At 39.7% G+C, this 12,035-nt stretch overlaps 1 pseudogene; it reads right to left on the bottom strand.

The window, feature by feature from the left end:
* LOC138094440 (sorting nexin-13-like) overlaps positions 1-3,404 on the bottom strand; it is a 40,776-nt pseudogene extending 37,372 nt beyond the window's left edge.
* Between the last annotated feature and the right edge of the window lie 8,631 nt (positions 3,405-12,035).

The following is a 12,035-nucleotide window of genomic DNA, read 5'->3' as shown; positions in this document are numbered from 1 at the left end:
CAAGATGCCGAAAAGCACTTACAGAAAACAATAGTCATTGTTTGAATAGACGAGTGATAAGGTTCCAGGTTTTTCCAGTTAACTGCCGCTCTCTACAATGTTTACTGTTTTCACTAGTCCCCACCCACATGCACTTCTTCCCCCATATAAATCTCTGTATATTCTTTATTCTTTCTTATTCATTCTCTCCACAGCTGTTCCTGATTGTTGTCACTGACTCTTCCTTTCTTCATTCTGAGACCATGTATGCGAAAACATTCTGTAAAATCTAAAATTCTATAACAATGTCAGATATCAATGTTATTGTTGTCCTTCAAACTTTTCCAATTGTAAGTAGATGTGGGTGTACAGTGTGGGTGAGTTTATATGCCCATGAGAGAAAGGGTTAGCTCTCATGAATGGTTCTCCATCCTGAACATTACCGCTTCCTGCCCAGAGACAGCCTGAACCCACATAGATAGCAAGATATCTCTAACTCATAACAAACTCAGGTGTGAGTTTTTTTTTGAAGATATGCAGAAGCAGAAGGTCTGTCCCAGTTAAGCCAAGAAGCAGAGAAAATGTGTTTGGGCTCTCCCATCTTGCCTGTCTCCTAACATTTCTTTTTCTCCACTCAAGTATCCCACTGTTCCCTGCTGTTCTCCAACAAGTCCAAATCTTCCCTATTACTTATTGCCTCCAGCATCACTGGAGGTGTTAGGTTTTCAAATTACCCTCCTTCCAAACCCAAATTGCCTTCCCTTTAGGCTACAGAAGAAAAATGTCTTGTTAATCTAGTCCACAGGGGAGTGAGACAAAGAATAAGAAAATCCACATGGGAAACATGTTTAATAATTTGTTTAGCCATAGAAATAGAGATGGTTTTAAAAGATCTCTAGAAAACACTTTGGAAGAGAAAACTTTCAAGAGATCCCTTAATTTTAGAGGTGGCTATCTGCTCTGCCATGCATGAAGCAATCTTTAACCTGGAAAAAGAAAAACAGTGAAATGAAGTGAAATTCCTTAACAACCAGCTGGAGTACTGGTCAAACACGGCATGGTGGCAGAGGTGAGGCAAGGTCGCTGTCAGAGCTGCTTGAAGGCAATCATTAAAGCTTGGAATCAATTACTTTTAATATTGACTAGACTATTTCTCCAGGCTATTTACCTATAGGAAACATTAATCTGGGCCCATTCAACTTTTCTTTTAAAGTTTATTTTTTTCTAGAAGGAAGTCCAAATTGCCCTGTGGTCTATTTGAACATTAGGAATAGAGATCACAAAAATATCTTCACTAAATGGACTAAAAAATGGCTAAAAGAAATTTAGTCTCTTGGTCATAAAATAGGAAGAGAATGAAGAAGACAGGCAAGAGACCAAGTGATGAGGACATAGGAGGAGAAAGACAGAAAGTCAGAGAAAGAAATGGGCCCCAAGGAAACAGCAACAGAGATACCCCAAGAAGACAAATGCAAACATGCTCACCACCTGCACAGAGAGGGGAAGAGAAAGACAAGAGAGGATATATCTATGTACTTGATGACTAGGCGCAGAGGATGGACCATAAGCATTGTTCAAGAGACGCATGAGGAGACACTGCCGTGGCTTTACATTGTATCCACTTGGCTACAATGATTTCCTATCCCTTTATGTAGCCACAGGCGGTGAGCCACAGACAAACTCAGATTTGGAGGATTGAAGTAAAGCAGCAACCATTTCCCCAGGTCATACAAATCATCACTTATCCTCTGGCTCATCTTGTTGTTGTGAAACAGGGGCTGAGTCCGAAACAACTACTTCTTCCATTGATTTCTCTGCTTTTCCAAAGTGTGTGTGTGCATGGGTGTGTGTGTGTGTGTGCATGCATGTGTGTGTGTGTGCAGGCATGTGTGTGTGTGTGCATGTGTAGCTAGCTCCAGGATGAAAAAAGGCCCCAGTTTCTCCAGGAAACCCAGGCCATGGAGGTGAAAGAATAAGAACAGATGCTTATGGCTTCCAGCTTCTCCCTGCTCACCTCCACTTTCCACACATCTCCTTATCCTGTGGACTTCCAGCTTTAGGATCAGATACAAGACAACAGCCTCACTGTGCCTGCTCATCAACCCTCACAACTGTGGAAGGTCAAACCCCTGTAATAAAACCCTCAATATAAATACGTGAATGAATGAATGAATATGGCTCCTAGTGGTTCTGCTTTTCTGATTATATTTTGTCTAATGCGGACATATAAATCAACTTTACTGGGACCTAGACAGAGTTGAAATTTATATTCCCACATGGCTTGAGCCCATAGAAACTGTTCCAGTCTGTCCAATGGAAATATGAGTCTCATATGTAATTTTAAACTTCCTAGTAACTGCATTTAAGAAAAACAAATGAAATTAATTTTAACAATGCATTTTATTTAATTCAATATTTCCAAAATACTTTGACATCATTAATATAAAAATTATTTAGTGATATTTAATTTTTTTCATATTAAGCATATCTTTTGAAACTTGGTATACATTTAAAAATTCAGTACATCTCCGTTAAGATTAGCCACATTTAAAGATCTCAGTAGCCACAGGTAGTTCAATACCATATTGGTCAGTGCAGTTCTAGTGAGTGTGTTAGGTGAAGGTGACAGGTTTGAATATGGTTACTACACTCAGGCAGCAAAAATACAAGGTAATCTCCACCTACCAGAGACCGTGAGGTCATACAGGCCAGGAAACCTTCAGGGAAAATTTTGGGATCTTCACTGAAGATGGTAGTTTCATGAGCAACCAAGATGAAATCCATTCTACTGCCTTAGAGTAGGATATGCCTTAGGGAGTAGGCAAGACAGAGTATATTTGGAGCCAAATTGGGTTTGCTAGCTTCTATCTAGGCTTATTGTAAAGCTGTCCTCAGGCCTGCATTGTGATGTCTCAGACCACAGAACTCTCTGTGGTAGTCAGAGGCTGACTAAGCTAAGCTCTTAAGGCTCTGCAGGAATAGATCTTCTTTCATGAACAATCTCAAATGAATACTTGGTGGAGAAATACATGGCTTGCACTGTGCATCTCTAGTACCACTAGAGGTAGCCGGTTTGGGGGTGGGGGTGGAGTGGGGAGAAAGGAAGAGCAACCCTGGTAGGAATCAGGCTGTGAGAACAAGTGAGGGTCCAAGGAGACTCCAGTTGACCAAATCCAATATGGCAGGGGTTCCCAAACTCCAAGATCTAATGGATCATCATGTCTGATGATTTGAGATAGAACTAATGCAATAATAAAGTACACAAATGCAATGTGCTTGAGTCAACCTGAAACCATCTCACCCTGTCCATAGAGTTGTCTTCCACGAAATTGGTCCCTGGTGCCAAAAAGGTTGGGGACTGCTGCAAAATGGGACACAGCATATGTGCTTGGACCACACCAGGGCATGGTGTGAGGAGCCGTCATGTAGAGGTGTGAGAAAGCAAAAGTTCCTTCTGAGGATCTTATTCAAGTGGAAATCTAGATCTCAAGTTCATTTCAAAAATAACAACAGCCTGAATAGCACCTACAGGTCAATGCTGATCCCCTGCCATTGTGATACAGAACCTCTATGGTGACTAGAACTGCAACAGGATATGCTGACTAGATGCTCAGCATGTGCCAGCCAGTGTTTCAAGTACTTAAACAAATATCCCATTATATTTTATAACTCTCCAAGATGAGTATTTCAGTTCTCATTTTAAAGATAAAGCAACTGACACTCCAGAGTATCTTGTCTGATGTCACTCTGCTAGAAAGTGGAGCATGTCACTGACTTAGTTTTAACCTTATGACATAATAAAGGTGTTCTATTTGATAGCAGAGTTGTATCTCAGAAGAAACTTGATTACACCAGTAACCATGAGGATCAGAGTTGTTGTCCCTTCCAGGATGAGTCACTTTAAAACTATTACTACTATTAAACTATGAGACAGAAATAAGCATCTCTGTTCTTTCATCTTCTATTCTGGGGCCTTTTTTTTCTTTTTTGGACTTCAGCATATCTCTGCCCTACATAAGCAGAGAAAGCTGAAGCTGTCAAGTTAAGACTATGCATGTAAACACTGCAGAAAATGGAGAGCTCCCCCCATCACTTTATCCCCATATTTCAGCAACATAATTAAACCAATACTCTAGATCTCTTCCAGTGAAGACAGGCCTCAAGGACTTGGAATTTTCAGAATTTTCTGAGAATGTTTTCTTATCTGATGTCAGCACATGTGGCTCAAGAGGAGGACTATGCCTGTTAGAAGTAAATTTTATAAATGCTATCACAGAGATAAAGTATATATAGACCAGTCTATTTGTATTCCATATTTTAAAATAAATACAATGAAATATACAGCAAGCTTTATGAATAATATACAAAATTATGTTAAGATACCAGATTTAATGCTAAAAGATATTTTGCTTCTTAGTCCACAAATTTCCATAAATGTACACAGAGACGATCATATTCATGAGCTTACAGATACGTTAAGAGATTAAACGGTAAATCATCTGAACAGCTTTGGAAAAAAATCAATTCTGCATTCAAGATAATTGAGTGGAACCATATAGTAGTCAACTAGTGCTAAGATAGGGCTAGGTAACACACAACTCTAAAGTTTCCACTAACTAACAACAAGAAGTATTCATTTATCATTTCTTGGCCTAAAGATAAACTGTGGATCATCCACTTCACTCCAATTAGCAGTCTGAGCTCACTTACTCTATGTCTCCTCATTTTTTTTAAAAGGACAGACCAACTTGGAAATGTTCTCGGGCCAATGCAAAAAAGAAAGGGAGAGAGGGGGAACATATGCTGCTTTTCATAGCCTTTACACTTCCACTAACACTCCATTGGTCAAAGCAATTCCCATGGCCAAACCCAACATCAGGGGGAAAGGAAATCTATTCCAGCCATAGCAGGAAACACTTCCAAGTCACATATCAAACCAATAATAACCCAATTTTTCACTGGCCAAGTGTAAGTTTATGTATATCTAATTGTAATACTCACTTTGCCATGAGTCATGCTGCCCTGAAATACTATTTTTTTACAAAAATGTCCTCAGTTAATGTTAATAATATTCTTATGAATCTATTTAAAGATGAACAGTTCATTGATTTTGAATAATTCAGCCAGTGATGAGCAGTTAAGCAAGAACAGAACTGAAGTTCAAATCAGTCTCCTTGAATGAGCACTCTTTAAAATGTGAAGGAAAGGAATGATTTGGCAGCACTTTGCCATGTGTACCCAAAAGGCATTCATTGCATGAACTACTCAGACAGCCTCTACCAGCACTTACTGTGCAAGGGCACCACCCACAGCACTCACACAGCTTCAAGGCCTTGGGATAAACAAATCAGTGAACACATGAGCTTTAAAGTGAGCTCTGAGTACAGGGCAAGTAGATAACATCCTCAACCAAACCAAATCCTTCATCTTGCATGGTGAACAGTGAGCTATTTTACAGATTATAATAATTACTAGTCACACACAGCCCGCCTCCTGTTAGTCACTGGTGTTTCTTTTGCCTTTATTTTCACGACCACTCCAAGACATATTTTTTCTCCAAGAATCAAGTATTCATTTCTTTATGCCCCTAAGGATACACACATATAATGTCAGAAGGGTATACTTGTTACAAATAGGTACAAGTAAGCTTGCCCTTTAAGCCACATTTTCCCTCTTTTGGTGATTTTGAATTCTAGATTTGATCTAGCAGATTCTTTTGATCATAATTTTGATTTAAAAAACCAGCCATAATCTCTGTTGTGTATATTTTAAAGAGATCATAAATGAATTTATGCAATTCATGCAATGTAACTTGGATAAACAGAACTGAATATTTCCTGCAAATAGCTATCATACTCCCAGTGAAGGGAGAAAAGAGTAGAGACTTTGGTATGAATAAAAATGTTAGACAGATCAGACATTTTGGATAAGATAGATAAAGAAGTTGGATTGACCCTTACTTGAATTAAGGAAAAAATATTAGAAATCAATGGACTGTAGCCCACCAGGTCCTGTGTCCATAGGATTTCCTAGGCAAGAATACTGGAGTGGGTTGCCATTTCCTTCTCCAGGGGATCGTCCCGACCCAGAGATCGAACCCACATCTCTTGCATATCTTGCATTGGCAGGAGAGTTCTTTACCAGCTGAGCCACCTGGGAAGCCTTAGAAATTTAAGAACGTATTTTTTTAACAAGCTGAGATTGATCTGAACCATGTATTTTGTGAATGTAGAGCATCTCAAATCTCATTTTGTGTGTCTTATCAATGAAATGGATGCTACCAGTTGATGTAACACATTTTGTTTATCCCACTCTAGTTTTCCATTATTTGTTAAATTTTGTTTTAAAGGAATCCCTACAGTATGTTTCCCTCTCACTAAAAGCAACTTACAAAGAATCTACTCTGTACCAGCTAGTTTGCCAGGTCCTCTCCATCATTAGAGTCACACAAGTCTAGTCAATGGTTCCCATTTTAATAAAGTAACTGCCTTTGGGTGCTCATAAATTTATATTGGTATAACAATACACAGCTAAGAAAAACTGATTCTCTTTATGTATAACTCAATATTTCAAGCTCCTAAGAGGTTAAGACTAAGAGTACAAATAATAATATCAGAAGGAAGAAAAGTGTTAATCATTCAGTCATGTCTGCCTCTTTGCGACCCCGTGGACTGTAGCCCACCAGGCTCCTCTGTCCATGGGATTCCCCAGGCAAGAACACTGGAGTGGGTAGCCACTTCCTTCCCCAGGGGATCTTCCTGACCCAGGGATTGAATCTGGGTCTCCCTCATTGCAGGCAGATTCTTTACTGTCTGAGCCAGCAGAGAAACCTCAATGACATCAGAAAGGCAACTTCAAATCAGACATATCATATTCAGTTTTCTTTTGCCTGCCTGGCACATATATCACATCTATCAAAATAACTTATATTAACTTCTTTAGAGAAATTTACTTTTAAATGCTACCTGCACTTGCAGGATTCTATTCACTTGCATTTTTCCCTTGTTTTTCTTTTTTCCTTCTTTCTTCATTCATTTTTGGGGCAATTTATTTAGTTATTTTCTTCCCAGGTGGTGCTAGTGCTAAAGAACCCAGCTGCCATTGCAGCAGACATAAGAGACTTGGGTTCAGTCCCTGGGTCTGGAAGATCCTCTGGAGAAGGGAATGGCTACCCACTCCAGTATTCTTGCCTGGACAATCCCATGGACAGAGGAGCCTAGTGGGCTTCAGTCCATGGGGTCACAAAGAGTCAGACAGGACTGAGCATCTTTAGCATGCAGACATTTAGTTATTTACTTATTTATTTGGGCTTCCCAGATGGCGCTAGTGGTAAAAAAAACCCACCTGCCACTTACACCTGCCATGTGCATACACACTTAATTAGTCTTGTTATTATTGTTCAATTGCTCAGCTGTGTCTGACTCTTTGCGACCCCATGGACTTGCTTCCCTGTCCTTCACCATCTCCCGGAGCTTGCTCGAACTCATGTCCATTGAGTCAGTGATGCTACCCTACCACCTCATCCTCTATCATCCCCTTTCCTACTTAATTAGTTAATTTACATAATAAATATAATTTGTCTAGTTACTGGCATCTTTGATTGACAACAAATAAATGTATACATTCTAACAGCAGAAGCTGCTTTATCAAAAATCCAACTAACTTTATTTGCCTGTGAATATCATCCATTTGGTTATTTTTCTACTAAATAAGATTAAAGTATGATATCTTGCTACCTAAAGAAAATGGTCTGTAGAATGTTACCACTTAATAAGTCAGCAAAAATATATAGTTTTGCTAAAATTCGGTAAGTGAAAGCCAATTATTTGTGAGTGATAATACCCTCCAAATAAACATATTCCCCATTTCAGCATTGCAGAGCTGTATGAATATGATAACTTTACAACCGAAGCTGATCCTAATTCCTGCTTCTTGTCAGCACCATTGGCATTTAGCAACTGTTAAACAAATTCTAAGGACAATCTAACAAAAGATCTCTGTCAAATCAGGAAAGAAAAATAAAAAAGCTGGTTTCAGGGATGAGTCACTGAAAACATAGAGCTGAGAGGGAAGCTTTCATAAAGGTACTTCTTTCCCTTTCATTCTTTAGGTTGAGTTCTGTTGATAAGGAAGTTGACTCAAACAGCTTTTGGCTTTAAAAATCACCACAGACATGCTTACCTTGGGCAATGTGGTACCATCACTAAAAGGGAATATGTTAATAGGAAAAAATAACTTAACAGCTATACAGTTACATGCCATTTGAGCAGCAGATCCTAATTAGAGAGTTACTGTCAGCTTCAATTACTCTCTTTTAAGAAGAATATAGGAAAACTGAAGAGGGTTCAAAAAAGAGCCCCAGAAATGATCAAGGAAGGGCAATGAACTTAAGGATTAATCTTAAAAGGATTTGAGGTTATATTGAAAGTAAAAGTGAAAGTCACTCAGTAGTGTCTGACTCTTTGTGACCCCATGGACTGTACAGTCCATGGAATTCTCCAGGCCAGAATACTAGAGTGGGTAGCCTTTGCCTTCTCCAGGGGACCTTCCCAACTCAGGGATTGAACCCGGGTCTCTCTCATTGCAGGCAGATTCTTTACCAGCTGAGCCATAAGGGAAATCCAAGAATACTGGACTTGGTATCCTAGTCTAGAGAAAATTAAACACAGAATAATTTACAACTGCATTCAATAAGTAATGAAATATTCTATTTGTACTTTATCTCAAGATAGACAGAACCAAAGAGATAAGGGTACAATCAAAACAAAATAATTAAGACATGCAAAAGAACTCTTGGAGAATGAAAACGATTAATACCAAATAGAATTATTTCTAGAATACTCATCTGGTAAGTTAAAGAGGCAAAACTATTCCCTTAGAGAAAATTTAAGTAGATGAAAACTTCACAGGGGACAGAGGTATATACAACTGAACATGAGGCAACATCTAGATCCAGAACTCCAAATCCAAATATTTGGATTTGAAATCTATTAAATGTATCTGCTTTGCTGGAGCAGCCATAAAGAGATACCCTGTGTACAAGGTAAGAGAAACCCGAGTAAGACGGTAGGTGTTGTGAGAGGCATCAAAGGGCAGACACACAAACCATAATCAAGAAAACAAGTCATTCTACTCACATGGACTACAGCCTTGTCTAACTCAATGAAACTAAGCCATGCCGTGTGGGGCCACCCAAGACGGGCGGGTCATGGTGCAAAGGTCGGACAGAATGTGGTCCACTGGAGAAGGGAATGGCAAACCACTTCAGTATTCTTGCCTTGAGAACCCCATGAACAGTATGAAAAGGCAAAATGATACGATCCTGAAAGAGTAACTCCCCAGGTCGGTAGGTGCCCAGGAGGCTACTGGAGATCAATGGAGAAATAACTCCAGAAAGAATGAAGGGATGGAGTCAAACCAAAAACAATACCCAACTGTGGATGTGACTGGTGATAGAAGCAAGGTCTGAAGATGTAAAGAGCAATATTACATAGGAACCTGGAATGTCAGGTCCATGAATCAAGGCAAATTGGAAGTGGTCAAACAGGAGATGGCAAGCGTGAACATCAACATTCTAGGAATCAGCCAACTAAAATGGACAGGAATGGGTGAATTTAACTCAGATGACCATTATATCTACTACTGTGGGCAGGAATCCCTTAGAAGAAATGGAGTAGCCATCATGGTCAACAAAAGAGTCTGAAATGCAGTACTTGTATGCTATTGCAAAAACGACAGAATGATCTCTGTTCATCTCCAAGGCAAACAATTCAATATCACAGTAATCCAAGTCTATGCCCCAACCAGTATTGCTGAAGAAGCTGAAGTTGAATGGTTCTATGAAGACCTACAAGACCTTTTAGAACTAACACCCAAAAAAGATGTCCTTTTCATTATAGGGAACGGGAATGCAAAACTAGGAAGTCAAGAAACACCTGGAGTAACAGGCAAATTTGGCCTTGGAATGAAGAATGAAGCAGGGCAAAGACTAATAGAGTTTTGCCAAGAAAATGCACTGGTCATAGCAAACACCCTCTTCCAACAACACAAGAGAAGATTCTACACATGGACATCATGAGATGGTCAACACCAAAATCAGCTTGATTATATTATTTGCAGCCAAAGATGGAGAAGATCTATACAGTCAACAAAAACAAGACCAGGAGATGACTGTGGCTCAGATCATGAACTCCTTATTGCCAAATTCAGACTTAAATTGAAGAAAGTAGGGAAAACCACTAGACCATTCAGGTATGACCTAAATCAAACCCCTTATGATTATACAGTGGAAGTGAGAAATAGATTTAAGGGACTAGATTTGATAGATAGAGTGCCTAATGAACTATAGACAGAGGTTCGTGACATTGTATAGAAGACAGGGATCAAGCCCATCCCCATGGAAAAGAAATGCAAAAAAGCAAAATGACTGTCTGGGGAGGCCTTACAAAGAGCTGTGAAAAGAAGAGAAGTGAAGAGCAAAGGAGAAAAGGAAAGATATAAGCATCTGCATGCAGAGTTCCAAAGAATAGCAAGGAGAGATAAAACAGCCTTCCTCAGAAATCAATGTAAAGAAATAGTGGAAAACAACAGAATGGGAAAAACTAGATATCCCTTCAAGAATATTAGAGATACCAAGGGAACATTTTATGCAAAGATGGGCTTGATAAAGGACAGAAATGGTATGGACCTAACAGAAACAGAAGATATTAAGAAGAGGTGGCAAGAAAACACAGAACAGTACAAAAAAGAGCTTCACGACCAAGATAATCACGATGGTGTGATCAATCACCTAGACCCACACATCCTGGAATGTGAAGTCAAGTGGGCCTTAGAAAGCATCACCATGAACAAAGCTAGCGGAGGTGATGAGAATTCCAGTTGAGCTATTTCAAATCTTGAAAGATGATGCTGTGAAAGTGCTGCACTCAATATGCCAGCAAATTTGGAAAACTCAACAGTGGCCACAGGACTGGAAAAGGTCAGTTTTCATTCCAATCCCAAAGAAAGGCAATGCCAAAGAATGCTCAAACTACCACACAATTGCCCTCATCTCACATGCTAGTAAAGTAATGCTCAAAATTCTCCAAGCCAGGCTTCAGCAATACCTGAACTGTGAACTTCTAGATGTTCCAGCTGGTTTTAGAAAAGGCAGAGGAACCAGAGATCAAATTGCCAACATCCGCTGGATCATGGAAAAAGCAAGAGAGTTCCAGAAAAACATCTATTTCTGCTTTATTGACTATGCCAAAGACTTTGACTGTGTGGATCACAAGAGACTGTGGAAAATTCTGAAAGAGATGGGAATACCAGACCACCTGACCTGCCTATTGAGAAACATATATGCAGGTCAGGAAGCAACAGTTAGAACTGGACATGGAACAACAGACTGGTTCCAAATAGGAAAAGGAGTGCGTCAAGGCTGTATATTATCACCCTGCTTATTTAACTTCTATGCAGAGTACATCATGAGAAACACTGGGCTCGAAGAAGCACAAGCTGGAATCAAGATTACCGGGAGAAATAGCAATAACCTCCGATATGCAGATGACACCGCCCTTACAGCAGGAAGTAAAGAGGAACTACAAAGCCTCTGATGAAAGTGAAAGAGGAGAGTGAAAAGTTGGCTTAAAGCTCAACATTCAGAAAACAAAGATCGTGGCATCCGGTCCTATCACTTCATGGGAAATAGATGGGGTAACAGTGGAAACAGTGTCAGACTTTATTTTTTTGGGCTCCAAAATCACTGCAGATGATGACTGCAGCCATGAATTTAAAAGACGCTTACTCCTTGGAAGAAAAGTTATCACCAACCTAGATAGCATATTGAAAAGCAGAGGCATTACTTTGCCAACAAAGGTCCATCTCGTCAAGGCTATGGTTTTTCCTGTGGTCATGTATAGATATGAAAGCTGGACTGTGAAGAAAGCTGAGGGCCGAAGAATTGATGCTTTTGAACTGTGGTGTTGGAGAAGACTCTTGAGAGTCCCTTGGACTGCAAGGAGATCCAACCAGTCCATTCTGAAGGAGATCAGCCCTGAGTGTTCTTTGGACGGAAT

This window comes from Capricornis sumatraensis, chromosome 18 (genome assembly GCF_032405125.1).
Source record: "Capricornis sumatraensis isolate serow.1 chromosome 18, serow.2, whole genome shotgun sequence".
NCBI classification, from domain to species: domain Eukaryota; kingdom Metazoa; phylum Chordata; class Mammalia; order Artiodactyla; family Bovidae; genus Capricornis; species Capricornis sumatraensis.
The sequence above is the reverse complement of the archived record's forward strand: the minus strand, read 5'-3'. Positions and strand labels throughout refer to the sequence as shown.